General features: G+C 44.1%; 1 protein-coding gene across 3 annotated transcripts in view; it reads right to left on the bottom strand.

The window, feature by feature from the left end:
* The window catches only part of RASSF8 (Ras association domain family member 8), a 72966-nt gene extending 60580 nt beyond the window's left edge, over positions 1 to 12386 (bottom strand). The window contains exon 1 of one of the 3 annotated variants that reach the window (XM_059846036.1): positions 12299 to 12386. The gene's annotated coding sequence lies outside the window, so the exon portion shown is untranslated. Of the gene's footprint in view, positions 1 to 6562; positions 6697 to 11086; positions 11220 to 12298 lie in introns of those variants that run through there. The other 2 variants (XM_059846039.1, XM_059846038.1) reach the window with 2 other exon arrangements.
* Positions 12387 to 13851: the final 1465 nt, after the last annotated feature.

Here is a 13851-nt window from a genome sequence, read left to right as displayed (position 1 = left end):
GCAGCCAGAAAACAAGATGCAAAGAAAATCCTACATGTTCTGCATTTATCCAACTGAAGTACTGTAAAGATAAGCAAAAAAAAGAAAGAGGTTTTTTCTTAAAATTACTTACAAGCAAGGATTTATTTACCCCTCTGGCTTAACTGCTGGCAGTATCAGCAAGGCAATCCCACTACAGCTGATGGTGGCTGTGTGGTACAAACACCTCTTAAAGAAAAAGAAAATAAACCAAAAGCCAGAACCCTTCAGGCTGGAAGGAGCTGCTGGAGCCCAGCCTCCTGCACAAAGCAAGGCCAGTGCTCCATTCAGACCAGGTTGCCTTCACCAGCTGGGTCTGAACACTGACGCAAAGGATGAAGGTTCTTCCCTAGAAAATTAAAGACTTCTTTACATATGGTCATTAATAATGACATAGATCACAGACCTCCCAGCAGCCCCAAGCCAGTGACAAATCTTAGATCACTTGCTTTAAATACCTGTACACTCAATGAAGTTCAGAGCCACTGAATTACTCCAGTTTCCCAACACAATCTGAGAATTTTTAATACAGTGCAAAAACTATCCCCTATTAGTGATGCTGAAAACATTTTTAAGCAAGTTGTGCTCACAAATCAATGCAGGCAGAGCTGGAGTGAACACTGATTGTTCTGAGAGCTGACACTCCAAGTAAAAACCAGAAAGAAAACCAGCTGGTTTTCTCCCAGCCTGGGACAAGGTGGAATAAATCAATTTGAATTTTGTAGAAATAACTTATGTAGGTAAGTTTGCACACTAGTTTTTAATACCAGCCATCACAACTGCTTTGCTGTCCCCTCAATCCAAGACACAGCACAAATAAATCAGTTCCCAGAGACAAATCCAAACAAGCAAACACATGAAAGCAAACACTTAAGTGACTTGTGTCACAAGTTTGGAGATGTTGGCTCAAATTGACTTGTGCCCGATCACTCTTTACCTCACCCTCTACACACATTTCCAATGCTTCAAATAAGCTTTGGCATTTATCAAATGAATGTAAAATCATCTTACATTAAGACCAACAGATTATATCCTATATATGGTATATTTTTAATATAACCTAACAAAGCAACACATTTTTATAGGCCTACATAAATCCATACTTTAAGTTTTTTTTCCTCTTCCTTTTCAAATAAAACCCAGGTCTGGTAAATGTTAATGGAAAAAAAAAAAAACCAACCTGAAATTTCTCTAAGAAGAGGCAAATGCAGGCACAAATCACCAATTCCCACATAGTCAAGCTCTGCCTCAGGTTCACACATTGTCAAATTGGTGACAATGAGCAAATAGGTACTAGGAGAGCAAACAATATTGTTACAAATTTCAGGACATGCTTGGCCTTTGTTTTAATAAAATTAAGTGACATGAACAAAGCACAGAAAGAACATCTCTCAACAAATCCACAGGGTTCAGAAGAACAGATCAGACACCATTTGACCTCAAGAGTGTTAAGAATACAAGGTAACCAGAAACTCTGATGATGGGCTCAGCACAGCAAAATAGAACCTGGAACTCTTTTTAATAGAACTGATGATAAAGAATTTCTCAAAGGATACTCACACCAATTTGCTGATGTATTAATTAAGAACAAAAACAAACCAGTAAAAGCTTCTAAACTAATACTGACTCTTTATTTTGTGATCTCTTTTGAAGGGCTGTATTAATTCTCAACATCAGGAATAAATCCACTGCAGGAAATCATATGACAAAAACACATATTTTGGAAAAGGACTATGAAAATTAACAAAGTCAAACTAATCAAGATTTGTCTTGGCTTTAATGCCTTACTTGAATGTCAGGTGTAGTAGAAAGGACCCATGTTGGAGCATTATAGTTATTTCCCTTTTCCTAGTTCAACAAGCACAGGACTGACTTTATTAAAACATTGCAGGAGTCAGGAAGACAGGGAGAAGAAGAACACAACACAGAGCAAAATGAAAACAGTGTCTGTACAGCAGGATTATTTTGAACTTCCATCAGAAGAACACACAAACCCTCCCCAAAAGCTCTGTATGCTCACACAGGACCGGCACTAGAGCTACTATCCTGCAAGAAAACTGAAGTAGAAGTTGCAAGAGAAGATATAAGAACAGCCAGTGGTTTCTTTGCCCCACAGTATCAGGGTAGCAACTGCTGGATTACACTTTACACCCTTCCCAGCTCCTAGAATTGACAAGGTACAGTAACAATTCATGGCTGCCTCAAATTACCTTGTAACAAATCTGACTCTTCCAGTCAGCTTTTCTCATAAAAAGACGAGCCTTTCCTTGATACTTGTCCCTTAAAATGTTCAGTATTCCAAAGGAACCCACCCAGTTTACCATTTCCTTTTGCGTGAGCTTTTGCTAGCAGAGCAGCTGTACCTCAGCTACGTGCCTCCTGTTATCCCACTCAGGGTGCCAGGTAAATCAGCTTAACATCATTCCCAGGCATTTCCCCTCGGTGATGTGACAGCCACATCACTCATGGCCTCAGTGACTCAGAGTGGCTCACAGGTGGCACTGCCTGGCCATCATCACTCTACATCTGTGCCTTTGCCACTCCAGCCTGGCTGAGGAGCCTTTCAGGGTGCAACAGAGGCTGTCAAGTTGCTACACAACTTAATTAAGAACTTGTTCCAGAGCTGGACTTCATTACAGGGACATTATCCTGGGAAGGCCAACAGGCTCACCCACTGAGGATGGGACATGCACCTACCAACTGCTGATTTAAGGTCCAATTATTCATCTAGTAGCCATAACTTTTATTTTTACAGGAAAAAAGCCACTGATAAGTAGTGGTCGAATGTCCAAAGGAAGTTCACCCTGTAATCTGGTTCAAACTAAGGTCTGAACTCTGAATGAAGCAACTCAGATGGCTCCCCCTGCCAATATTAAAAATCAGATCAGATATTCCCATCTGCCTTGTACTTGAAATCCCAGCCATGAAGAGGCTCAAAATTACAGCTACAAATTGTGACATCACCACATGGGATTTAAATTTTTTTTTTAATATAAGATCCTTGAACACTTACAGGGATGGGGCATCCAGAGCTTCTCTGGGCAACCTCTTCCAGTGCCTCACCACCCTCACAGGAAAGAATTTCTTCCTAATATCCAATCTAAACTTCCTCTCTATAAACTTGAAGCCATACCCTCTTCTTCTCTCTTGTTTAATTCTCTACTCCATTATAGAACTGTCTTCACCCTACCACATGCTTTATGTCCATGTCAGCAAGAAAAAGAAGGGTATTCTTAAAAATGGCGTATACATTGAATCCTATTCTCATGCATACTGGTCAAGCTGAGAATAATGGAGATCTTTTGAAATAAAATATAGTTTGTCCAGAGATCATTGTGGACTATTAAAGTAAACCATACTCAGGAAGCATATAGATTTCCAATTATTTAGGCTTTTGCATATACACTTACAATGACAAGCATGAAGGGCACTGTAAAATAGGAAAGAAATAGCCTTGCAGCATATATTTAAATAAATCTGCTATCCACAGTTAAAGCAAACATACTTTTACAAAAGTTGAGGTAATATTTAAGCTTTTTAGAACAAAATAATATTTTTTAGAAATGGCACAGCATTTGTCAAGCACTTAGGAAGCCAAAAGACTAAGACAAGAAAGTGTATTTGCCATTTCTTTCTATTTATGTCACATTTTTATCTTATAGCGTGTAAATACAAATTCAAAAGATGTTAATGACTTTAAAAAAAAGGTCAGAATTTACTACACTAGTTTATGCTCAGGGAGGGAAACAAGAGCTCTTGCAGCTGATAATACTGGTATATACTAATATGAAAATACAGCTAACTGCATTTCCTTACCCTGTGCTAAGAATGGATATTTTTGTCATGACAAGTAGTGTACATAAAAAATATTTACCTGCCACAGGCACTTTAGTATTAGAGTACAATAAAAAACCAAACCACTATGGAATGTGACTGTATTTGACTGTTCTGCACATCTGTAGTGGTTAATGTTTCTAAGCAGCTCCTGGAAAAATAATCAAAGCTGAAGAATGAAGGGAAAAGCAGCTGATAAATGAAACTAAGCATCTTGTCAAGAAAGATAAAAATGTGGTTAGAGGTCAGTGAAGGACAAGGGGAGGGAGAGAGTGGAAGAATTCTAGAATATTTCTGGTTGGGCTTCCCTAGAAGGCTAAGGCAGAGAGCTGCCAGCAACAAAAACACTGTCTCTCAAGGAGCAGGGGAAACAAGCACTGACAGGATGTCAGGATCACAACAGGACAGGTGCAAGTTAAACCCAACTCCTGGACAACAAAACAGCAAAGTAAGTGCTCCCTCTGCTCTGCTCCAAATAGCTCAGCAGCAGAGGAATTGGAGGAATGCTCTGTGTCTGGGGGATCTGAAGGGAAAGTGCCGGTGTCTTCCCCTCCCATCCAAAACCAAAAGCTGGGCTGCAACTGAGAGGGGTACCTGGAAAGCCATAAAGTCATGAGGGAGTGTTTAGGAAGCCTGGTGGCAGGGCAGAAAAGGGTGGCAGTGCCATCAGGCACACACAGGGAGCACAGGAACAAGTCACTAATGGGAAGTGCTAAAAGAATGGCAGCAGGAAAGCAGCAAGGGTTGGGAACAAGCCCCGAGTTTCAAAAGGCACACTGGGAATCCAGCACAGAATCACAGAATGCTCTGGGTTGGAAGGGGCCTGAAGACCATCTCATTCCAACCCCCTGCCACCAGTCCAGGTTGCTGATCAAGGCTTTGCAATGAGTTACAAACAGGAGACCAGCAACTCCTAACAGACCACCCAGCCTCCCTTCTGTCTTGCCAAGAGTTTAAGTAAAACCAAACTCCCCACCAGAGAACATTTTAAATTGTAATTTCTGCCTGCTGTCAGGAGCCCAGCTCTCTCGCACCCTACCTAAGGAAGGTGAGCCTCTTCCCCTAATTTCTGCCTCAGAAAAGTGACCAACCCATGCCACACAGAACTTGCCAACAGCAAACTCACACCCAGCTCTCCTCCTGTAGCACACACCACCTCCTAAAGGTAGGTGCCTCTTACCGTCCAGCCTTGCCCGCATGGACCACAAGTTCCTTTGATTCACCAAAACCACAAGGGAGGCAAGCAGCAGGCCTAAAGTAGAACATTATCTTAATTCTTGAGTTAAGAGATTGGACTGGGTTGTCTAACAGCTGATCACCATCACAGATGTCCATCCTCACTACATCAAAAGCCATATAAAGACAGTTCTCTGTGGTCTCACACAGGACAGCTTAACCCCAAGTAGCACTGCTGTGGGCTGTATCAAGCTGGTTGCTTTCTGGTCTGTTTCTGGGAAATAAGGGAACAGCAGGGTATCCAATTTTTTACAACAACTTTGTACATTTCATTTTGTTTTGCTCCCCATTCCATTCTTGGAAGAAAAGCCTAATGACTTTTAATTTATGGTATATTTCAGTTTGAAACAAAGACTAAGTTCACAGGACATGAGGGAAGCAGGTAAACTGCTAAGCAAATGCATGAACTGCAGTGAAAGAACATGGGTAGTAAAAAAGAAAATTCAATTTCTATTCAGAGTATTTCATAAACTCTTATGTATTTTGTCATTTTCTGCCAGAACTTGTTCACTAGAATGAGTTCTGACAAAAGATTCTGCTACACTCTACTAACTCCTTGAAAAAAAAAAAAACCAAACTATGTTCCCTTGTATGCTAAATAACCTTTCTTATCTCTTTGGAGTATCAGGTTACCAATTCCAATCCCATTAGCTGCATGAAAACACTGCATTGTATTCAGTGTGACTGTTCTTTGTTAGTCCCATGCTCCTCTGTGCCACTTCCACTACTCAAAATACAGAGTCTCCAACTCAGCTTATTCGAAGTTTCTCTCCTTGCCCCCTGTGAAAACAGTGCAAATGCTTGGATTGACTTAGAGGCAGGGATGAAGCTCAGGCCAAACTTGCTTAAAAAAAAAAAAAAAACAAAAAAAAAAAAAAAAACACAAAAAAACCTGAAAAACCACCACAATCACTTCCTGGTGGGCAAGGACAAGGACATTCAACCACTGCCGTATGTTTCTCTCCGGATAGGAATTATTATTCCAGATACAACTGCTAGTTAATATTGCCAGCTACACAGCTGCAATGGCACATTTAAAAATTTGCTCTCTTGATTCCCAATATCAACTTCTAAATATTATCAACTGTGGTATCTTCCTACTTTCTTCTCCAGGAAGACTCTGACACGTGCAGCCACTGATGAGTTCCTTTTAACTTTCCCTCATGTGTCACATGGAAGAGGGAGAAGAAAGACAAGGACAGACACAGATTTTACAAGTGTTTAAGTGCCTAAAAATGGTGCAATTTAATATGGACCTGGGAGATTTGCATCAATGAGTGCTCTCTTCTTCTCTGTTTGCAAGGAAAACTGATTTCTTTATAAATTTCACTTAATGCCACACTAGTCAGAATGAATGTTAGTGTCAATCTACTGGAGAATTGCTATTAATTCACTAATTGTCAAGATACATGCAGCTTTTATATGGCTTCAAGCTTAGTATTTAAGAAACACAGACTGACAAGCAAATACCTACCTTTTAGAAAGCAAGAAATTACGCTCTGCTCTTAATAATCCCATTTTACACTGAAGGAGGTAATCACCATCAGCGCAGGCATGGCAGGAGGGAGTGGAAGGGAAAGGAGAGAATGCAGATCAGATCTGTTGAAGATCTCCAAACAGCCCTGTGACAAGAACAGCACACCCTTCAACCCCTAAAGCCACACTGTCTCCCCAGTTCAGCACAGACATAAAACATCTGGCTGCCCAGTGGAATTACAGCCTCTCTTTATCCATGCTCACAAAACTGCTGACTGAGAGTAAAACCTTAAGTTTCCAAAGGTTCTTCTGGAAACTCCAAACTCCTTTTGAACAACAGCTTGGAAACATTGACAAACACTTCATGAGTCCAAAAATATTTTAGCAAAATACTTCCAGTTCACTTGAAGAAAAAGGAAGTTCCAGCTCTGAAGATTCCTGGGGAGAACACAATACAGAGAAAGCACTGAGAGCCTGGCCAGTTTAAAACTGGACCATGCAGAGGCACAGCAAGGTACAGGCTGGAAACACGTCAGGTACTGTTGCAGGAAGGGAGGTAAAACTCAAGGTTACACCGAGCACAGCTTTCAAAGCAGGTAAATAAATTCAAACTAGAATGTCAAGCCTGGAGCAAGGGCAGAAGCTGGAAGTCAGCTGCATTACACATTTCTAGAAGTTTCCCTCCCCTTTCTGCTCAAAGGGGTAATAAGGCATTAAAACCTGACATCTCAAAATACCATGAAACCATCACAACTGCCAGCATGGGGGAAAAAACCTCTCCTTTCAAAGGCAGAGATGTCACATCACACTACTAAGGAGGGAGCAATACCACAGCAGACGACAACATTCAAGCTCACCTTTAAAGCTGTGCTGCTTGCTTGCAGGTCAAAAACAAATCCTGGAATGCCTCACAACTTTTCCAAGCTCAAATATCCTCTTAGTGCATCTGCATGAGCATTTTCCATTGACAAAGAAGGTTAAACCCTCTTAGCTGAAACACACATTGCTCTATCTACTTGCTCATTCCAATCCTCAAAATTAATGTCAGACAGAGAAACTTCAGGGATCTTCACAGGTTATCCATGGATTACTTGTAGCCTCTCTGCAAATATTTTCTCTGAGTTCCACTATCTGGAACTACATAGAACACACATCTTCATCCACATGATTTGAAGATTCAGTTGGCAATGACCAGTGTAGACATGTCTTGCAAAGCAGACTCCAATACTGGAATTTAAGTAAAAACGTAACTTATAATACTTGGAATTGGCAGCATCCTCCTGTAATATAATGCAGCACACTGGAGTTTTTTCAGTTACTGTGGATGAAGTTGTGAAGTGTTTCCCCAAACTTAATTTGAAAGAGCACAACGTAATTGGCTACAATGTAACTTTACTGCTCATGTGTTGGAGCTGAAATGAATCCAGTAATGTATATCACCACCTTTGGAGACACAAGTGATCAACAGATCACTCTCTGTGAACTATCCCATACACATAGGAAAAAAAAATATTTTTATAAATATTTACTCATTTAAATTACAGATCTATCTTGCTACTCACACAGAGGAGACTACAGAGACGACCGTCTGTCCTCATTACCATTCCTCCCTTCTTGTGCTAAAGATAGCATGGAGAGTAAAAATAAATAAATCCTCAACAGCATTAGGAATTAGACAATGTCATGTTGAAAGATACCCCAGATGAGGAGCCTTATCTCTCCTGGCTGGCTGGGAGGGCAGGGGGGCTCTGACCCACAGAAGGGAGGTAGCACTTAAGCCTCCCCTAGGGTGGTCTCCTGCAGCAGGCTCTACTCCCAGCTGTAATTGCTCATCAGTCCTAACTGGATGCCTGACCACTCTGGAACAGTTCAGCAGAGTATTTAAACAGATGGATGGTACAGGCCACTGGAACAAACCCCATTTTTTCCTGGCTGCCGCTCTCTTTCAGTGCATTCCTTTGAAGTCTGTGCCACTGAGGAATCAACAACAGCTGAGAAACATGTGTTATCATACAACACTGAGCACAGCCACTGCACTGCACAGCAAGATGCTTTTGTGCAATAATCCTGCACTACAGCAAGCATTACAGGGTCTTTTGGTGTGGGTGAGCCTGTCTTCCAAGCACAAAAAGAAAATAAACAGATTCCTCCCTCCTTAAGGAGTGACTCAAAAGCAGAAAGGTGAATTACACAGATTTCTCAAGCGCTTGCCAGCTGAAAGCTCACAGTGCCTGTCTCCTAGAGTCCTCTCAGATACATTAACATTCCCCATATTTATGTCATCACAAAGATGACCAGATGCTTGCAGAGATACAAGAGAAGTAACAACCCAGAGGGGTCTGCAGTTCCCCTGGCAGATGGGACAAACCCCTGTATCTACAGCTCGAACCCACCATCCTTTCCCAAGCAGGATAAGTTCTGCGATCTCAACGTCACAGGTGACAAACTGGAGAGAGACTGAGCAGGATGGCACCGCTCAGCACACACAGACCACTCAACCCCCTCCCCACACTTTATCAGCATAGAGAGAGATAACATACAGCCCTCAGAAGAGCCAAGCAAGAAAACACCATGACCATCCCCTTATCAGCCAGGAAAACCACTCCTGTCAAAGGCATGAGATCACCACATGCTTTGAAGGGGAATGGGAAGGGTAGCAAGAATTAGTTATTTATGAAACTGAATTTGGGACTAGATTTGCTGTCCAGACTCAGCAGCACAGAGCTGGCTATGTGCACGTGCGAGAGGACAGCAAGTTATAAACAAACAACACGTACATACACACAAACACACCTATACTTGCCCAATAACAACTTTCTACAGAACCGAGAATCATTTCCACGGGAGAAAAGCAACAGGTCAGAGCGTCACATTTACAAAGTATCCCAGTCTCAAATATTACAGGAAGGCAGGCATTGAGATTATGACAAATCTCATCACACTCTAAAGTCCCAACCCCACCATGAAAAAAATTACAGGAAAACAGAGGATTTCAAAAAAGCCCCAGAAAACCCAAAAACATTTACGTTTAGTGTCAAGATAGAAGTCTTAAAGACTTAAAAACCCAAGCAAAAAACCTAAAATTAGAAAACAAACACACTGGTGGACTAAGCTAAGTTCATAATTACAGGCCTCGCAAAATAAAATTACCAGGAACAATAAGCATCACACCGAGGGGGGTCCTCAGCTGAGTCCCCACAGCAGAGTTTTCCACCCTGTAATTCACTTTAACAGTTTCTTTCTGGAGAGGTCAATGCTGTCCTTCATAGTCAGCTTGAGGCAGACTTCAGGGACCATAGAAAAAGCACGCACTGATACTGTCAGATATTCAGAGGATAAAAAAAGCCCCAGTCTCAAAACCTTTGCACCAATGTAAAAATCCAGTGTTGCTCCAAAAAAGTGCTCAAGATCCCTACAACTTTCCAAGAATGAGTATCAGCACGAGACAAACTACCACCTGATCAGCAATCAGAACAACAACTGACCATTTACATGCAATTATCCTCACAAATCATATGAAAAAGCACTTAAGAGAATGGTGGCAATCTCAGTATCCTGGGAGGTGCAGGCAGGAAGGCAGCTTAGGCAGGAGGTCACACTGCCCTGCGATGGCAGAAGCAGGAACAGAACCCACCAGCCTCGGTGCTCAGCTCCGCACTTTCAGCAACTCAGTCTTCTTCATTCCTTTTCAGAGTTTCCCTCAAACAATTGTAAGAAGTTATATCAATCAAGTTAATTTGGCTCTTCAGAATTATTGCTGGTGTTTCCAGTAATGGTTCGAAGTAGTTTTGAAAGACTTAAACTTCTTGCTAAATATGACTTGGTATTTTTCTCCTCCTCTTTCTCACTATGCCAAACTTTTTCCATCTCCAGGAAAGATTAAAAACAAGATCAATTCAAACAATGGATCAAATTCTACTGGACTCCCAAAAGTGGAAAGGATGGAGAGATTACTTAACAGTAAGAAGTGAATCACCTTTATCTCTCAGTTGTCGTAAAGGGCACACAACTAAGTACAATGAATCCCAAGCAGTCATTTCAGTTCCCTCAGCAATTCATTCCGTATCAAAAAATTTTTTTGCTCTGAGACTCAGAGAAGTACTTCCAATTTCACGTCAAGCCTACTTTCCAATGAGATATCATCAAACAAAAAGTTAATCCGAAATTAAATTTTCTCTCTTCTTTAAAAAAAGCGGGGGAAAAGTAAGGCTGATTTTATTTGCAGTTCAGCCACGTGGTGTTTTGGACTTTTGGAACAGTATCTATCAGAAGAGGCAATGTAACAAAAGGAAGAACCACCCCCAATCAAAAGAGTCGACAGTTCATTCACAAGCTACATATTCTCTACTGAAAAAGACAGAGCCCTTTACTTTCACAGCACTTAACACAACCGCACCGCGCCCACACAATTAGCAGGGAGCCTGAAAGCCCTTAAACAGGTGTCTTGCAGAAATCATTAGGCAATTGATTTGCTCGCTCTCCACAGCCCGGCAAATTCTCAATTTCAACGTGTGATACTGACCAGAGCTGAGGCACAAACTCACAGGTCCGAACCAGACTTCCTAAACCGCCGACAGCACTTTTTTGCCACGGATGCGAGCAGTTTCCAGCGGTTCTGTTAAATGTGTCAACCTCCGACACACCTGCAGCCTGGGGATGGGGGGCGTGACAGGTGTAATTCCAAAGGGGTCACCGGAATCTGTAACCTTCCCCCGCCTCCTGATTTCCCACACTGACGAAACTCACAAGCAACACTGAAATGCAGATTAGGACTGCGTTCAAATCACCATTCTGCTGGACAGAAAACAGGCTGGCACACACCGAACTAGCACAGCCCCAAACCGGACCCTGGAGCAGACCTCCCCAACACTACTTCAGAGCTGGAGAAAGCAAGCAGCAGAATCCTTACCCTTTAAAGTTCATGCCTCTGTACTGTCCTACCGCACTGTATTTGCTTAAGCTTTTCTCATCAATACTACCCCACGAGAAAAAAAACCAAACCAAAAGTCTCATGCATTCTCTGGCGGCAAAACACATTTTCTTCTAATCTTTCTTCTTACAGGGGAAGAAAAAGAGAGGGAGGGGTTGGGGCAGGAATAAAAGAGATTAATCGTGAAATAAACCGGCACTGCCCGATGAAGGGGGAGAAGAAAAAAAAAAAAAAAATCCAAAACAGTCCACGTAGCAAAAGAGGGGGGAAAATGAAAAGGAGAAAAATAGGTTTAATTTTCTTTCCGGTGCCAGGAAGAGAAGGAGAAAGAAAACTACTACAAAGATTTCCCTGTGTAAGAAAAGTAGGTTTTGAATTCCCTTCCTCAAGGACACCGAAAAATATCCCTTACTTTTCCACGCGATGCCCAACGGATGCCAGGAGAGAGGAAAAGCCGGAGGAAGCCGGGGAAGTCGCGAAGGAAGAAGCCAAAGGACAGAAGCGAGTGCGAGAGGGCTTGGAAGAGGCGAGAGGGGGAACGGCAGAGCCCAAAACGCCAAAAAAAAAACCCAGAAACAACAGGAAAAGAAACAAAAAAACCCAAAAAACCAAAAACAACAACAACAACAAAAAAACACCAAGAAAATCCGAGGGGAGATGGGAAACGGGCGAGAGGGACGGGAAAGTTGGCGAGAGAGGACGAGGCAGGGAAGGGTCACAAACCCCCAGCGGGGACGAGCCGGGAGCTGCCGGAGAGGGGACGCGGAGCCGGGAGAGCGAGCGAGGCAGGGGAGCAGGACTTACCGCCCGTCCCCTCGCTCGCCGCGCCGGCAGCGGCTCCGGGCGCCCGTCCCGCGGCGGCTCCGGGGCAGCGCCAGCGGCCGCCGGCCCCGCCTCGCTGCCCGCGGGGGGCGGCGCGGCCGGAGCAGCGCCCGGGGCTCGGCGCGGCCCTGCCCCGCTGCTGCCCCGCTCCTCCCCGCCGCGGGGCTGGGCGGGCGGCAGTGCGGGGAGGGACGGGGGGGCCTCCGCCTCCTTCCTGCCGCTGCCTCGCTCCCCTTCACCAGGGGAGACATGTAACGGAACTGGGGCGCCAGCACGGCATTGTGGGAGCTCTTAAAGCCGCAGCCGCCCCCGCCGCTCCGGCTCCGGCCCCGGCCCGGCAGCCTCGGGAGGCGGCGGCGCTGCAGCCTCGCCTGAGTGGAGCCCCCGGAGCCGTGCCCGGCACCGGGAGCCGCCTCCGCAGGCTCAGGCGCTGCAGCCTCGCCTCAGTGGAGCCCCCGGAGCCCGACAGCGGGAGCCGCCGCCGCCGCAGGCTCAGGCGCTGCAGCCTCGCTTGAGGGGAGCCCCCCGAGCCGTGCCCGGCGCCGCGGGGCGGTGGGAGCTCGGGGCCGCCCGCCCTCCTCCACACCCCCGCCCAAAGCACAGGGCGAGCCCCGGGCGCGCCGGAGACCTCGGGTTACTCTGTGGTTTTCCACGAGATTTTATTTTTTCCCCCCACTATTGTTTCTGGAAGACACAAGAATGCCTTTGGTGCTTGTTTGAACCGGGGTGCGGGAAGCCGGCAGGCAGCGTTCTGTGTTGTTGCTGATTTGGATTTTGATGATGGAAAATTCCCTGGAAAAAAAAAAAAATAGAAAAAGTCATAAACCTCAGAGCAGCAAAGACTGAAGGCGGCTGTTTTGGGCAAAAAGTTTTGGTTATGAAGTTTTAGTCAGTTTCGGGAAAATGACCATTAAAAAAAAATCCAAAACCTATGTGGAAGTGAACTTCAGCGCTGTGATGCACAGGCATTTTTCGCCGTCTGCAAACGCTGGCGCAGGGTCTGCGCTCAGTTTCCAGCAGCTGCAGCAGCAGAGCAGCAGCAGTCAGTCCCAGCTCTTTCCTGGGCTTGTGGCCTTCCCAAAACTGCCTGTGCCATGTCCAGGACACGTTGGTCATTTAAAAAAGAGTCTCATCAAAAAACCTTTTTTTCTTGTTTGTGTTATCACTATTTCTCTTGCGGGTTTTGAGCATACCAAAGTAGTGGTTTTTTAGTAATTCCTGATCCTTCAGAGGAGAGCAGGGTTTTGCTTCCATGCAGGGTGCTGCTTGCACACAACTCTGTGCTGGTGCTACACGGTGGACATTTTCAAGAGTACAAGCATAACTTCAGTTTAGATACGAGTAAATAAATATTTGTGAGATTTGGGTTTGAGGGTGTTTGTACAAATATTCCTATTAGGTCTGAATCCTGGGTTATGATTACATCTTTCTTCGTGGGTTCATTTTGCTAGGCAGATTTTTTGTAAGTACACCTCCAAAGTTCCTGCTGAAAAAGTCTTCAGAAGGCTGTCACTTTTATTTCTTTGTTTAGACTT

Source organism: Haemorhous mexicanus, chromosome 5 (assembly GCF_027477595.1).
Source record: "Haemorhous mexicanus isolate bHaeMex1 chromosome 5, bHaeMex1.pri, whole genome shotgun sequence".
Taxonomy (NCBI): Eukaryota; Metazoa; Chordata; class Aves; order Passeriformes; family Fringillidae; genus Haemorhous; species Haemorhous mexicanus.
This window is presented reverse-complemented; position numbering and strand designations above follow the sequence as displayed.